Here is a 16619-nt window from a genome sequence, read left to right as displayed (position 1 = left end):
TAATCAGTTGAAACCAATCCAGAATGGATGCAAATGTTAGAACTAGCAGACAAGAACATTTAAACGGTTGTTAGAACTCTATTCAGATGGTGTAGTAGAGACATGGAAGAGAATTTTAAAAGACCCAATTCAAACTTCTGGAGATGAAACTTACAATGTCTGAGATGAAATAATACATTAGATGGGATTAGCAGCAGATTAGACACGGCTGAAGAAAAGATTAATGAACCTAAAGACATAGCAGCAAAAAATATCCAAAATGAAGCTCAAAAAAAAAAATCCAAATAAATGATAAAAGCATCAGTGAGCGGTGAAACAATTTCACATAGCCTAACATATGTGTAATTATAAAGATATTTAAAGAATATTCTTTCTGAGAATTTTTCAAAATGATTTTTCAAAACAGTATAAAACAACTCCCACCCCAGAACAGAATACCACTATATTAGAATAATAGAAACTGCTGAAAATCAAAGACACAGAGAAAATCTTAAAAGCAGGCAGAAGAAAAGACACATTACATTTATGAGAACAATAATAACACTGACAATGAGAATTGAAAAGCCAGAAAAATGACATCATTAAACCGTCAAACAAACAAGTCAGTAACTCCCCCCAGAATTTTATACCCAAGGACAATAGCCTTCAAAATGAAGGCATAATAAAAATGTTTCCAGGTAAACAAAAACTCAGAAAATTCATAGTTGGCAGCACTATGCAAATAAAATGCTGAATAGAGATTTTCAGATAGAAGGAAGCTAATTCTAGAAGGAACTACAATAAAGCAGATAAGGGATGAAGAGCACTGGGAAGGTTAAATGTGTGGGTAAATCTACATCAACGTTTCATTACAAAAATAATAATGTCTTGTGGTGTTTAAAATATATGTGCAATTAGAAAACATGAAAACAATAGCACAAAAGGCTAGAGGAGAGTAAATGTAGTGAGTATTTTAAATCCAGGAAGTTGTAAAAATACTAAGTTGAGATTGACTCTAATACATTAAGCTTGCATATTGTAATCTGTAGGGCAACCACCAAAGTAATAATATAAAAAGTTAAAACTAAAATCTGATAAACAGAAAATGGACTAAATACTCAATAAACACTAAACAAGAGCTAGAAAGCAGAGAAAAAGGGAACAAAGAACAAATGGGACAAACAGTAAACAGTTTCAGGTACCTATAAACCTACATTTATCAGTAATTATGTTAACTGTAAATAGACAAAGTATTCCATGTAAAACAAAACATTGCCAGACTGTATTTAAGAATAAAAACAACTATGTGCTTCTTACAAAGACAGAACTTAGACGGAAAATTTGAAAGTATATACCATTCAACCACCAACTGAGTGAAAGCTGATAAAGCTCTACTATTAGCAGAAAAAGGAGACTTGTTAAGGCAAGAAATACTACTAGAGATAAAGATGACATTTTTGTTGATGAAGCAAACAAATTCAGTTGATGAAAACAGAGTCAATTCAATGTGAAGATATAACAATCCTAAATTTGCATACACTTATCACATAACTTTAAAATATATAAATCAAAAGTTGACAGAACCAGGGCTTCCCTGGTGGCACAGTGGTTGAGAGTCTGCCTGCTGATGCAGGGGACACGGGTTCGTGCCCCGGTCCGGGAAGATCCCACATGCTGCTCCAAGGCTACAACAGTGAGAGGCCCGTATACCGCAAAAAAAAAAACACAACAGTGTGATATCATTGGTGGCCATTGGAACAGAATAATGAGTCCAGAGGTAGACTTATACATTTAAGTCATCTGATTTACAACAAAGCTGACACTGCAATGCAGAGAAGAAAGGATATTCTTTTTTTTTGATAAATGGCACTGGATCAATATGGATAAAAAGGAATGAATTTTAACCCATATATTTCACAATATACAAATCACTTTTATATGGACTGTAGACTTACATGTTAAAGGTAAAATAATAAATATTCTAGGAGATAAAATAAGAGAATATTTTCATTATTTTGGGCTAGGCAAAGATTTCATAAACAGGACAGGGAGTGCACAAAGGAAAGAGTTGTTAAATTAATCTTCATAAAGTCTGAAATTTTCTGTTCATCAAGACACTTTTAAGATAATGAAGAAAGCAAGCTATGGTCAGGAAGAAGATATTTACAATGCATAAATCAGACAAAGGACTTATATCCAGAATATATAAGAACACAAAATTTGACTTTTTTGAAAAAAGAAAGAGTAACCTAATAGTAAATGGGTGAAAGACTTGAGCAAGTACTTTACAAAAGTGATATCCAAATAGTTGATTCATATATATGAAAAATTGCTCAAAATCATTAGATATCTGAGAAATAAAAATAAAAACCACAGTGGGATACCACTACATACCAACCAGAAAGGCTACAACTTTAAAAATGAAATAAAATGACCAGAAATAAGTATTTGGGAGAATATGGAGAAATGGGTACTTCATATATAACCAATGGGAGTTTAAATTGATCCGAACTCTTTGGAAAACTAGCATTATTGACTAAAGATGAACATACATCAACCCTGTAATTCAGCAATTTCATTTATAGGTATATACCCAGCAGAAATCTGTGCACCAAACCGTATGTACAAAAATGCTCACGGCAGCACTATTTGTAATAATCCCAAACTTAAGACAAACTAAATGCCTATCAAAAGTAGAATGGACATATTTATGTGGCAGACTACTACAACAAAATATTCATATTATACAGCAATGGCAAACTCTTCCGTGCAATACCATGGATGAATCTTACACACATAATATTGAGCAAAAGAAACGAGACACAAAAAAGTACTTATATATGATATCATACATATAAAGTCCAAAATAAGAAAAACGGATCTATTATGATTCAAGTCAGAATGGTCACCTTAGGAGGGAGGTGATTAATGACCAGGAGTTATTAGAAGGTTTTGAGATGCTACTCATGCTCTATATTTTTATCTAGGTAGTGAGTCCATGGATGTGTTTACTTTGTAAAAATTCATTCAATTAAAGAACAGTTCAAAAGCTAATTCAGGTATTTTGCTTATGGAACTAATTTTCATGCTTGGTGGAATGGCTAAAAAGGTTGATATGACCCAACTATTTATTATATGTTCTTTTGCATGTAAGATGAAGCTCATCTGAGACAGTGGCTGAGAACTTTAAGCCCTATTGCTGTTTGCAGCTCTGTCTAAACTGCCCTGTTCCATCTCCCTTGGCTGCGCACTAGGCAAATTTTTGCATTAATTTTGGCCCCTAGCATCCTTTTGCCTAGCCTCATTGCTTGAGGCTGTCAACTCACACTAATAAAGTACAGCATGAAGACCAGGTTAAAAGGGCTACTTCTTTCTTGTGCAAATCTGCAGGGAGAAAGAGCTACCTCCTTCATCACAGATCTTCCTGGTTGAAGGTGGAACAGAAGTCACCAGGAGAATTTCCAGCTTTCATGGGAACCTGTTCCAAGTTATAATATTAAAACTAATCTTTGTTGTGTGTGCCTATGCTCTAGATTCTATTCTAAGTGCTTGAAATGTAGTAACTTATTTGATTACATAACAACTGCATGAGGTAGAGTTATGAAATGAATATTTGTGTCTCTCCAAAATTCATATTTTGAAACCCTAACCCCTAATGGAATAGTATGAGGAGATGATGCTTTGGAAGTAATTAAGTCCTGAGGGTGGAGCCCTCATGATGGGATTAGTACCCTTGAGAGAGCTTGCTTCTTCTCTCTCTCTGCTCTCCGCCATGTGAAGACAAAGCTAGAAGTCTGCAAACCAGGAAGAGGCCCTCCCCAGAACCCCACTACGTTGGCACCCTGACCTCAGACTTCTAGCGTCCAGAACTGTGAGAAATAACTGTCTGTTGTTTAAGCCACCTACTCTATGGTATTTTAACAGCCCGAACTGGTAAGACAGGTAGGAAATATTATCTGTCCTATGTTACTGGTGAGGAAACAGAAGCAGAGAGCAGTTGGGTAATCTGTCAGAGAACACACAGCTAGCAAGCTGGGAAGCCAGGTACTAAGGTTCTTCCTAGAGCCCTTGCTCTTTACACACACACACAATACAAGACACAACCAACTTCCTGCTACGCAGTCTTTGTGTCTTCAGTTTCAGAAGGAGACCCGTAGCGTGAAGATTTCTCAACAGACCCTCAGCTCTCTGTTCAACAGAAGGCCGCCCCTGGGATTCAGGCCCGGGGACGATGAGGGACCATAAGGATTCTCTCTTCTTTTTTTTTTTTTTTTTTTTGCTGTACGTGGGCCTCTCACTGTTGTGGCCTCTCCCGCTGCGGAGCACAGGCTCCGGACGCGCAGGCTCAGCGGCCATGGCTCACGGGCCCAGCCACTCCACGGCATGTGGGATCTTCCCGGACCGGGGCACGAACCGGTGTTCCCTGCATCGGCAGGCAGACTCTCAACCACTGCGCCACCAGGGAAGCCCCAGGATTGTCCCTTCTTTATCTCGTGGTGACAGTGGCTGGTGAGCAGGGTGGGAGATTTTGTTTCTTTGTGTAAAAAATTAAAAGCATCACAGAGAAATGTAAACCTAGGTAAATCAAGATTCTGAGCAACAATGACACATACTTTTTTAATAAAATAAGCACAGCTTTTATCATCGCCCGGTATTCCTTCTTCTCCCACCCTGTGCCTTCCTCCAGAGCCGCCATTTTCCGAGCTCTCAGCAGTAAACTTAATAAAGATTGATATCAGCGACAAATTCTGTCAACTTCCATGCTGCAAAACTTAGCCACTGTGCAAAATGGACCAAGGAAAATAAATAACCCAAGGAATGATGGAGTGTGTAAATATTGATGTGGACGCTGGGCACAGGGAGGTTGGATGAATAAAAAAAAAAAAAAGAGCTAGTGAAGGCAAGTTTCCATACCCTGACTGAATGTAGAAAGGTCTCCTCACGTTGATTTTAATTCTCTGGCATTATTTTCAGAGTGGGAGTGTGTGTTGTAGGCTAAATTCTAAGTTCTTGGATTCCAAAAAAATCATTCTAGAAAAAGCATTTTTAAATAGTTTAAAAAAATTACTATTACGAAAATAGTACTGTATACAGAAAAATTTAAAAATACATACATAGGAAAAATAGAATAATAAAGGCTAGCCATAATTTCATCACCCAAAATACTAGCTGTGAGCATCTTCCAGACTGTTTTCCATGCTTGTGTATACATTTCCTAATTTCTAAGATGCAAGTTTTTCAAAGTTTGGTATTTCTGAAATCAGATTGAATCGACGGGTACATATACCATGGCAGCGTTTCCTTTTGTCCTGAAAGGCTGTTACTAAGTTACAGTTGTTTCCTACAAATGATGACGTCTTAAATCCAAAGATATATGTGGATATCATATATGTGTAGAAAATATTATACATACTATTCTTTTTTTTATTGAGGTATAATTGACATAATATTATATTAGTTTCAGGTGTGCAGTGTAATTATTCAACACTGGTATGCATTGCAAAATGGTCCCTGCAATGAGGCCAGTTAACACCCATCACCACACATAATTAAAAAATATTTTTTCTTTGTGATGAGAAATTTCAAGACCCACTCTCCTAGCTACTTTCAAGTATGCAATACAGTGTTATTAACTGTAGTCACCATGCTGTATTATATATCCATGACATTCATTTTATAACTGGAAATTTGTACTTTTTGACCTTTTCACCCATGTCATGCACTCTACCCCCCTCTTTTTTCTTTCTTACTGTATTAAAGTGTACATAACATAAAATCGATCATTTTAATCATTTTTAAGATTACAATTAAATGGCATTAAGAATATTCACAATAGGTAACTATCACCACTACCTTCCTTCTGAACTTTTTCATCATCCCCAACAGAAACTCTCTACTCATTAATCAATAACTCCCCATTCCCCCTCCTCCTAGCCCTGGATAACCACTATTCTACCCTCTGTGTCTGTGAATTTGCTTACTCATCATATGAGTGGAAGCATACAGTATTTGTCCTTTTGTGTCTGACATTTCATCTAGCATAATATTTTCGAGGTTCATCCATGTTGTAGCGTGTATCAGAATTCCATTTATTTTTATGGCTGAATAATATACCACATTGAGTTTGTCTGGTGATGGACACTTGCGTTGTTTCCACCTTTGGTCTATTGTGAATAATGCTGCTATGAACATTGGTATATAGTATCAATTTGAATCCTGTTTTCAGTTCTTTGAATTGAATACCCAGGTGTGGAATTGCTGGACCACATGATAATTCTGTTCAAGTTTTTAAGGAACTGCCAAACTCTTTTCTACAGTGGCTGCATCATTGTATATTCCCACTAGCGATGCATAAGGGTTTTAGTTTTTCCCCATTCTCACCAATATTTTTATTTCCTGTCATATATATGTAATTTATAACAGCCATCCTAATGGGTATAAAGTGACTGTACATACTATTTTGAAATCTGCTTTTTCCTATTAATAATATATCCAGAACATGTTTCCATGTCAGTTAATATTCTTCTACAATCCATATCCAGTTGCCATTTTAATGGCTGTAGTTTTTCAGTTCTATGTAATCACATTTACACTTTTTTAAACAATCTGCCATTGTTGAATATTTAGGCTGTTCTCAGTTTTTTCCTACTATAAATGATGATGAAATGAATACTTCATGGCTAATTTTTTGCACACATTCTTAATTATTTCATTGGTATAAATTCCTAGATATGCTATTGTTAAATCGAAGATATGAATGTGTAAGGCTTTTGAGTCACAATCCTAAATTGCCTCCACTTAGAAAGGAAAAAACCAACAGCGTTTTCAGTGAAGAACCGCCCACACCACCACTGCCAACCCCAAAGATTTAACTGGAAAATATTTACACTTATGAGGAAAAGAGGAAGTGGATATGAGGATCTGGTCAATGAAATAGAAGTTGTATCAGTCAGCTCTTTTGCCAGATGGCTTGACAATTCTGGAAGGATGAAATTCTTTACAATATTCATCTTGGGTCTGGGAATAAACTTTTTTCAAAGAAGTATGATTACTTTCTTTCTGATCCGATTTTCAGATTTCTCATCTACCATTCTTGCCTGGGGTGTAGTAGGAAAAAAAATAGAGTACAAGTAGACACTCCGCCAAAGGGTTCCTCTAGCAGTTACTTAAACTTGAAATTCTGAGCATCTGTATGAAATTTCTATAGAAGAGGAATAAAAAGAAGTTTTTGATTGGTAAGTCTAAATTAGTACACATAACATGCTAAATCTACACCATAGAAATTCTCTGGAGGATTTTCTTACCTCTGAAAAGTTGGATGATTTTACCAAAAGCATTACATTTCATCCCTCATTGCTTGTTAGGGTAGATAGGTGAGCAGTCATCCTGTAATTAGAATTACCTGCTCCAGCTAAGTCACCTGTCCTAGTCTGTATGAGCTGCTATAACAGTACCATCGACTTCTACAGTTCTAGAGGCTGGGATGTCTAAGATTAAGGCCCTGGTAGATTTGGTGTCTGGTGACAACCTGCTTCTGTGTTCATGGATGGCTGTCTTATCACTGTAACCTCACATGGTGGAAAGGACAGGGGAGGTCTCTGGGGTCTCTTTTACAAGGGCACTAATCCCATTTATGAAGGTTCCACACTCCTGACCTAATCACCTCCCAAAGGCCCCACCTCCAAAGACCATCATGCCGGGAATTAGGTTTCAGCATATGAATTCTGGGGAAATACATTCAGTATAGCATCACCATATTAAAAACTATAGCCTAACATCACGGTCCTTACAGCAGTGATTCTCAGACCTTGGTGTGCATCAGAATCACCAAGGGATGTTAAAACACAGATTGCTAGGCTCCACCTCCAGAATTTCCAATTCAGTAGGTCTGGATGGGGCCTGAGAATCTGCATTTCTAATCACTTCCAAGGTGCTGCTGGTTAAGAAACTGAAAAACACTGCCTTCAGTGATGTTGCCTCTCATTCGCCTGCCTCCCGATAGCTTTGGATGATCATTTAGGTGAGTGATTAAGAGCAAGGAAGCTAAATGCTAAACAAAACAACTATATAGATTGTGATAATCATGACAAAGAGCTACAACTGTTTTATTCATGGGGCATTTTTTCTCTAAGAGAATTATTGGAGTTTTTGTACTTAGAATTGGCATCAACAGACAACAGACTTCTCGTACGGAAACAGAGGTGTCAATCTGGATCATATAGTAACTCTGATAATTAAATTTTTCACTGGGCTTACTTGAGTGGCTCTCGTGACTAATGTATTTACGATGTGCATAAATTACACAGATGGAAGGCTCAAAATCTTTCCAAAGATGTATCTTTTAGGTTCCCAAGTAAAATATTTAGTCCTTGAGGCCAGGATCTTATTTCCTGTCACTCCAGGGCACTTGGCTTCTAGTCAGTATTCAATACATGTTGTTGATCAGCTCAAGGTCAACCAGTCTACAAGAACCACCAGAGTATGAGACAAGAACATATTTAGGAAGGACGGGAGGTGTGGTCGACAGTGCCATGCCCTCGTGTGGTCCCTTCCACAATGACTCTGGACTTGGCTGTGTGAGTTGCTTTGGCCAATGGATGGAACAGCAACTAATATGATGAAGCAGAGACTTGATCGGCACTGGTACATTGGGGCTTGTCCTCCTGAAATGCTTCCTCTTCTACTCCATCCGCCGGGCTGTGAAGAAGGTTGGGCAGAATCACTGAATGATAAGTGACCCCACAGAGAAAGACCTCAGAGGACAGAGGACATCTAGGGTGTCCCAGCCCCACTCCCAGGTGAACGCAGCCTCGTGAGTAACCTCAGCTACTGCACTTGGTGCTGAAGAACCACTCACCGATCCCGATCGACTGCAGACTTAGGAGGCATGATGGGAGGTGGTTGGTACCAAGCAATAGGTAGTTGAAGCAGGAGGACTGCAAAAGCAATGTATTTTAAAATCTAAAAAATAATTCAATAATCATGTATGTGATTTCCCTTGGATCAGTTCGGCTTTTGTGATACTTGTACAGTTGTCCTTTGTTAAAATCTGAGAAAAAACTGGATGTCATGACAATTTCATTCATTTGTTTATCCACTCAACTGTCTTTTGCTGACCTTCTATTACAAACTAGGCTCCATGTGAACAGAGGAGATGGGGAGCGAGGGAGAGACAAGGAAGCCAGTAATCCCAGTGCAGGGTGGTAAGAGCCATGCAGGATGGTACAGGGGAGCGTCGGGGAAGATGGAGAGGAAGAATGAAGCCGAGGCGACTTCCCGAGACAGGTGCTCCCAGAAGGAGAGCTGGTGCTGTCTCGTAACTTCTACGGGACCCTGACTTGGGGTGATTGAATTCCAGGTATCTTTATGAAACTCAGGATAAAAAATTAAAATAAAACAACAACTTGGAGAGGTGGTTAAGATGGAGAGACGAGCTTTCATTATTCATGTAAAGGTTTCAAATATAGCTCTTCTCGAGATACGAGCAATCCTTCCTGGCTTCCTTAAAGCACAACCTGGATGCGTGGCCAAGAAACAGTTTCCTTCCATCACTGAGACAGACTGTCGCACGTGATAACACAATGCACCCCACCCCCATGTGCCGAAAGTCAGAGCTCAGACTCACACAGCCCGGCCCCTGCCCATGACACTGATAACTTGAGAATTACTAGGAGAGGAGCCTGGCATGTGCAGGAGCCACCGAAGAGGAGCTGTCCCAGAAGAGAGGTGCTAACTAGGTGAAGACGTACGACTCTGAGCACCACTTCCTAATTCTAATGGAGGGAGAGTCTGGCATGGAGCCAGGAAACAGAAAAGGCATGAAAGGAAGAACTAATCTGGAGCTGGCAAAGTGAGTGTTTTCTGGCTTATTTAAACACATAGCTATAGAATTCAAACAGGGACGAGGGATCTGACTACCAGATGTAGCTGCTGAATGAGGCAGGACGTCAACAGTGGAATCAGTGATGCCCACGCGGAAAAGGAGACATTTTGACAGCAGGGAGGCCGTTGAAGTAGCGATGCTTGGTGGACTGGGCGGGTTCACCTTTCGCTCAAGATTTTATTTCCATTTAAATCTCTGGGAGGCAGAGGTGGAGGTTACTGGCTTGACCCCATGTTAAAGAAAAACCACAGTCCAGCCCTTTAAAGACGACTAGGGATACAAGTCAAATAGACAGCAAATAGGCAGATGTAAGGACCTTCACCGAACACAGATGTATCGAGCGCCTGTGACGAGGCAGAGGCACTGTGCTGGAGCCCAGAGATGCGAGGAGCATGACTGACAGATTCCCTGTTCTTGGGGGACATCCATTCTAATTGCCATTTAACGTGCCAGGTGCATGGAGCGCAAGGGAGGTCACAAAGTAGCTGTGTTACAGCGGGAAGCTCAGAGAAAACCTGGCCTCTCAGCAGCTTGCTTGCTCCAGGACCTTAGGCACACCTCTGAAGCTCTCCCTTTCCCATCCATTGGTGGTACCTTCTGGGGTCACGCTGAAGAGTCACTGAGCCAGTGTTAGGTGGCAACAAGGCCCTGGAGAGGGGAGGAGAAGGGCTTGGAGCTTTTGATGCTGTCGGCCAACTGGGGTGTAGACCCGTGTGTGTGGTAGCTCTCGGGGGATATGGTTGCCCACGGATACAAATGTGGGAACTAGAAAGACAGGCAAAGCCGGCGGGGAAACTTAGAGGCAGAGAGAGCACGTGTGCGTCCATCGCCAGCATCGTTTCGCTCCTCCCTCAGTGTGATTTCATGATTCATGCTTCTCTGGCTGTGATGTCATGTGGTCTGTGATTTATCGCACTGCATTCCAGGGATGGCGGAGGGAGCCGTGTCCAATGTTAGAAAGCCGGGGAAAGCCTCCTCGGTGGAATTTTAACTCTTTCTGTAAACAGTGACCTAGTGTGAGGAAGGCTCTGTCTGGCCAGGCGTCACAGCCCCTGTATCTCTTCTTTCTCTTCACCCCCTTCTCCCGCGCTCAGGCAAACTGTCTCGCCTTTATCTCACATGTGGACTTTGCAAATAAGCGTGGGTGATTTGTGTGCTCAGCTAACTGGGGAGACCGTGTGTCCGCAAAGCCAAGCACCCCAGCCAAGTCATGAGCCCCTGCAGGAGGGAGCTGCCTCCTCCTCTCGCGCTGTGAAACGTTATCCCAGCAGGAGGGATGGAGTCCAGGCAAGGCCAACAGACCAGCCAGGGAGCCCCTTCTTTCCCTCCCAGCTCCAGCTCCAGCTGTTATGTTTTCCCCCTTGAGCAGTAGGTCAGGTTCTCTCTCTTCTTTGTGTAAACCGAGCAAACTTTTGACTGCGGGAACTGCCCACTGGTTGGTTAGGGCTTTTCCCTCCTTCCCTTCACCTACTGTCAAGGAGGCTGAATTTACAGGTGGGCAGCACCTCACAGAGGAATAGAAACCGCCCTTCTCATTGCTCAGGTGCCAACAAAAGAGCTAACCTTCCCCCCGGGAGCCCACAAGTGAGGGGTGAATTCCAGCTAGCGAGCCCCTTGGTGGGTGGTACTTGGGGATGGGAAAGGAAGGGTGAGTGGAAGAGTCATATGAGGGCGGATGGAGGGAGGGGGACAGGCAAGGCATAAAATGTCCTGCCACATTTTGACTGAGAAGAACTAACCAAGGTCAGGGGTCAGCAGACTTTTTCTGTAAAGGGCCAGATAGTAAATAATTTGTTCTCTTTGTGGGCCATCCGGTCTCTGTCGTGACCATTCTGAGGTTGTAGGGCAAAACCGGCCACAGACAATTGGTAAACTAATGGGCGTGTCTGTGGCCCCAATAAAAGATGGTTCACAACAAGAGGCGGCAGCCGAGACTGGCCCGTGGGCTACAGTCTTCTGACCCTTGATCTGGAAGAAGACCCCTCCCATGTTTCTGTTTAGCCAGCTACATCCGGGAAGGGAGGCCAGTCTGCCTCCGTTATGTGGTTCTGCTTTCTCCACCGTGTTTCTTACCAACCCCGGGTGCTGAGCTTGGACAGGGAGAGCTCCTAAATGAAAGCCAGAGGGCTGGTGACTTCAGGGTTCAGGATTCTGTTGATAAATTCCCCGCCCTGTGCAGGCACAGGACAGGTAGCGATTGTAGGCGTGAAACTCAGCCAGGAGCAGTGTTAGGACCTTCCTTAAGCAGTTTGGTTTAGAAATGATAGAATTCTCCTATTTTCCACCTCTTCTCCTGTTTCCAGGTCTCTTATGATCTGAATGTTGACATTCTGACTTCATCTTCTGTATTCCTTGGCTTTCCTGTGGTATCTTCTATCCGTTTATATATTCCTCTTTATATTTCAGGGAGAGTCTAATATTCTAGTTCATGGGTTCATTCCTTGTTCCACCATTTCCCCTTCCATTGTACTCCTTAACCCAGCCTGAGAGCAGGTTCCGTGTCAAGGGCTGGACTGCTTGGGTTCAAATCCCAGCTCTGCAGGTAATTGTAGGCCAGTTACTTAACCAGTCTGTGCCTCTACTTCCTCATCTGTAAAGTGGGCTTGGTAATAGTACCCAGCTCACGTTGCTGTAAGAAGTAATTAAGTAACGTGTGTAGAACGCTTAGCACAACAGGCTAACAACCCATGGAGTTTCTAGTGCTAAAACGTCCTTATTTTTCTTCACAATTTTTTCACAATATTTCATATTGATAATCCCTTCCTTTATTTCTCCGCTTGTACTTTTCATGATCGTTTAAATCCTAGCCCTCGTAATACTTCTGTGTCAGGTGGTATTTGTTGTGCAAATACTGGTTTTCGGCATCAGAACTCCTCAGGGGTCTAGCTGTGGACGGATGAGCTCACAGGGCCCCCAGGAATAGCAGCTACTGTGCGGTCTCCAGTGCTGTGCTCTGGGGAAGGGTCAGAGGCCTGCCCTGGTGAGTTTAAGGAGGGAGGTCATGAGCTCCTGGGGGGAGCCCCGGTCACCCCAGGACCACCGTCCGTCATTCCACCGGCAACCTCTCTGGTTCGGTTGAACGTTAAACCCTTCGAGTGACTCTGCATTGGGAGGAGGCCGTCTCCAAGGTGGTTTCCCACCAGCCTAGGGGCCTGGGGGCGCTGGGGAGAGAGAGAGCCTGAGAGCAGCTGTGCAGACTTAATGCCACTGCCCTCCAGGGTCTCTCCTGCCCAGATATTTGCGCTGTCTGCACACCCCCGAGATCTCAGACAATAGACACCAGTGCTGAGCCCTTGCAGCCAATTTCTGTGGAGGAGGAATGGTCAAGGATTGCCCTCAGGCTCCTGGGAGATGGGGGTCGGGGCAGGGAGACCAGAGCAGAATTTCCAGAACTTTCCTCCAACCTCTTCTCCAGCCACCTACCTCCTCCCACATTCACACTGAGGGAAGGCAAGCTTCCGCCACCCCAGGGATGACCTGGCGCTTTGTGCAGCCATTCTCATTCTCACTGCCTAGAATCCATCTCTTCCTGTTGCTTCTACGGTTTCTCAAGGGCTGATTTTGGTGGCAGGAGCCTGCACACTATGCTAGTTCCGTATCTTAGGAAGAACCTGAAAACAGAATCATAAAGTCCAAGGAAACTGAGATGCTGTCTGGCTTCCTGTTCTGGGTGTGGATCTCCCACGATGGCCCCATTAAGGTGTCATCTGGGCTCGGCTTCAAGGGCTCCACAACCGCAAACAATGAAGGCATGGGCCTGTTCATTTTTAGTAACTTTTACCTGAAATATAACATACATACAGAAAAGTGCTCAAGTCCTAAGTGCATAGCTCGATAAACTTCCACAAAAAGAATACATCTGGATAATCCAAATTTTAAAACTTTACAAGCAGGCTTGTTAATTTTAATATCACTGTTAGGAAAGTCTCCTTTATTTTAGCCAAGAGTTCCCTTCCTGTAATTTCCACCAATAGTTTCAGCTCTGCAGTGTTATACAAAAGAAGTGCAATGTTTTCTTATCATTAGCATTTAAAGTTAAATATTTGTCTTTCCATAAAACTTCTTCCCCCATCGCCCCCCGCCAAGTTACACAGTCTTACTTCTTTCAACTAATTTTGCTGTAACAAGATGGTACTGCAGTGATGATGTAAGGAGATATACAGTGTTGAAGGACTCACTCATTTAGGCAAAGAGATGTTTGGAGAACAGATGTTTGGGGACTGGAAGTGACTATCTGGTCTAGACAGTGTCGGTATAAGGAGGAAAACAGAAGCAGGACTGTGTCTGCCAGTGCAAGGAATAGAGTGGCTTTCTGCCTGGTCACACCGGGAAGTTTGGTGGCTCTGGGGCTCCCAAGTGGGTGGGCGTGGGGTGGAGAGCAAGCGAGATGAACCAGCTGCTGTGCAGGCCAGTGTTTCTGGAGGTCTGACACAAGGCAGCTGCAGCCCAAGAAACCAGGGAGGTGTCATCGGAACCGACGGCGGGGAGACGACAGCTCAACTGAGGTGGAGCCTGGAGAGAGTTCAGGCGGCTTCCAAGGCTCGGCGGCCACTCATCTGGGAGCTAAACATAGAAGCAAGCTCACTCCAGATTCTCACCGTACAGCCCGGCAGAGGGAATAAAGCATTGGGGGTTGAGGGGGGTGACACGGGAGATTTGCAGACTGAAGTAAGCGAGGAATTAATTCTCAGTGTCAAGATACAGTCTATAAACGCCTCTCTGGAAAACAGGAAGCCTGACTCTGAGCCCTCCTTCAACAACTGGGGCCCCTCAGTCCGACCCCGGAGCCACGAGAAGGGACTGGGCCTTGTGCGTGTGCAAAGGAAAACTGTGATGCTTAGGAGCACTGGATACGTGTGCTTTTCCAGTTTGTGCCACTGTCCACAGGCCCATCCTTCCAGCCTCTCTTTGTGTGGGCTTGGAAAGGAGAGCATGAAGTTCTCTCAGCCACGAGAGCCTTAGGAAGGTCGGGGCCACACCTTCTTTTTCTGTTGTTCTTCCTCCTCTTCTTTTATTTTTTTAAAAATACGGAGTCAATTTAATAAAAGGAATGGGAAAGGTGGAAAATGAGCCCTCTAGCTTGTGTGGTCCCAGTTACCCATTGTATCTATGCTTACATGTATGTAGGTATTTGCTATGTTCCTTTTTATACCCTTCTTCTTAAATTTCACTCTTGCTCTTTCTGTGTGCAGAGAATGACGGAATATAAAAGTGGTGTGGGCTTCTCTGGTGGCAGAGTGGTTGAGAGTCCGCCTGCCGATGCAGGGGACGCGGGTTCGTGCCCCGGTCCGGGAGGATCCCACATGCCACGGAGCGGCTGGGCCCGTGAGCCATGGCCGCTGAGCCTGCGTGTCCGGAGCCTGTGCTCCGCAGCGGGAGAGGCCACAACAGTGAGAGGCCCGCGTACCGCAAAAAAAAGAAAAGTGGTGTGATTAGTCTCTGCCACGTACAGAAACTGCCCCTGTGTTTGCCACGAGGGTATGTGTTTAAAGCATCTCCTGTGTGTAGACTTCTGGCCTTTGGCCTCCTGAGTTGTAGCCACTTTTGCTCAGAAGGAGCTCATCCATTTCCGGTTGCCACATGCTTGTTACATGGCTGTTTTTCCCTGGAATTCCACAGCCAGACCATACGATACCAAAACACTTTGGCTATGGCTCACCTAAAAGACTGCCAGAAAAAAAATTGCTGGTTAAGAAAAGCTAGGATTTTTCAACTTACTGCAATAAGGGGGAATTTGACCTTGACAGAATCTAGAAGCGTCTCAGAAGGGAGAAGTCGGGGGAAGGTTACTTAGGGTTTAGGGCTTGCACTGACTGAGTGGCTTTAAGGTGGGTTTTGCCAGGCAGGGAACTAGTTGGGATGAGATGGAATTTTAATGCACAATAGCTGTGGATTGGTAGGCACAGAGATGTGAGGGTCTAAAAGTGCGATTTGATGAGGAAACTGTTAGTCTTGGTAAGTTAGCTATTTTATTTATGTATTTAAAGTATAGTTCATTTACAATATTGTATTAGTTTCACATGTTTTTTATAGATTATACTCCATTTAAAGTTATTATAAAATGTTGGCTGTTTTCCCTGTGCATGGTCATCTCCACGTAGATGCAGAGAGAGCATCTGACAAAATTCAACACCCATTCATAATGAAAACTCTCAACAAAGTTGGGATAGAGGGAACATACCTCAACATAACAAACGCCATTTATGACAAACCACAGCTAACATCACACTCAATGGTGAAAAGCTGAACGCTTTCCCTTTAAAATCAGGAACAAGACAAATGGGGATGCCCGCTCTCCCCATTTCTATTTCATAGAGTATTGGAAGTCCTAGCCACAGCAACCGTACAAGTAAAAGAAATAAACTGCATCCAAATTGGAAGGGAGGAAGTAAAACTGTCACTATTTACAGATGACATGATACTATATAGAGAAAATCCTTGGGACATCCCTGGTGGCTCAGTGGTTAAGAATCTGCCTGTCAATGCAGGGGACACGGGTTCAAGCCCTGGTCTGGGAAGATGCCAGATGCCACGGAGCAACTAAGCCCGTGCGCCACAACTACTGAGCCTGTGCTTTAGAGCCCGTGAGCCACAACTACTGAAGTCCGTGCGCCTACAGCCCGTGCTCCGCAACGAAGAGAAGGCACTGCAATGAGAAGCCCGCGCACCATAAAGAAGAGTAACCCCTGCTCGCTGTAGCTAGAGAAAGCCTGCGTGCAGCAAGAAAGACCCAACGCAGCCCAAAATAAATAAATTT

The 16619-nt window shown here is 43.1% G+C and overlaps 2 long non-coding RNA genes across 3 annotated transcripts in view; one reads left to right on the top strand and one right to left on the bottom strand.

Moving 5' to 3' along the window:
• Window positions 1–16619, bottom strand: part of LOC137231581 (uncharacterized) — a 262745-nt gene that overhangs the window by 28089 nt on the left and 218037 nt on the right. The gene's annotated exons all lie outside the window — the stretch shown is intronic.
• The window catches only part of LOC137231580 (uncharacterized), a 249619-nt gene that overhangs the window by 144182 nt on the left and 88818 nt on the right, over window positions 1–16619 (top strand). The gene's annotated exons all lie outside the window — the stretch shown is intronic.

Source organism: Pseudorca crassidens, chromosome 10 (assembly GCF_039906515.1).
Source record: "Pseudorca crassidens isolate mPseCra1 chromosome 10, mPseCra1.hap1, whole genome shotgun sequence".
In the NCBI taxonomy this organism is placed as follows: Eukaryota; Metazoa; Chordata; class Mammalia; order Artiodactyla; family Delphinidae; genus Pseudorca; species Pseudorca crassidens.
Note: the sequence above shows the minus strand (reverse complement) of the source record. Positions and strands in the feature narration are given on the sequence as shown.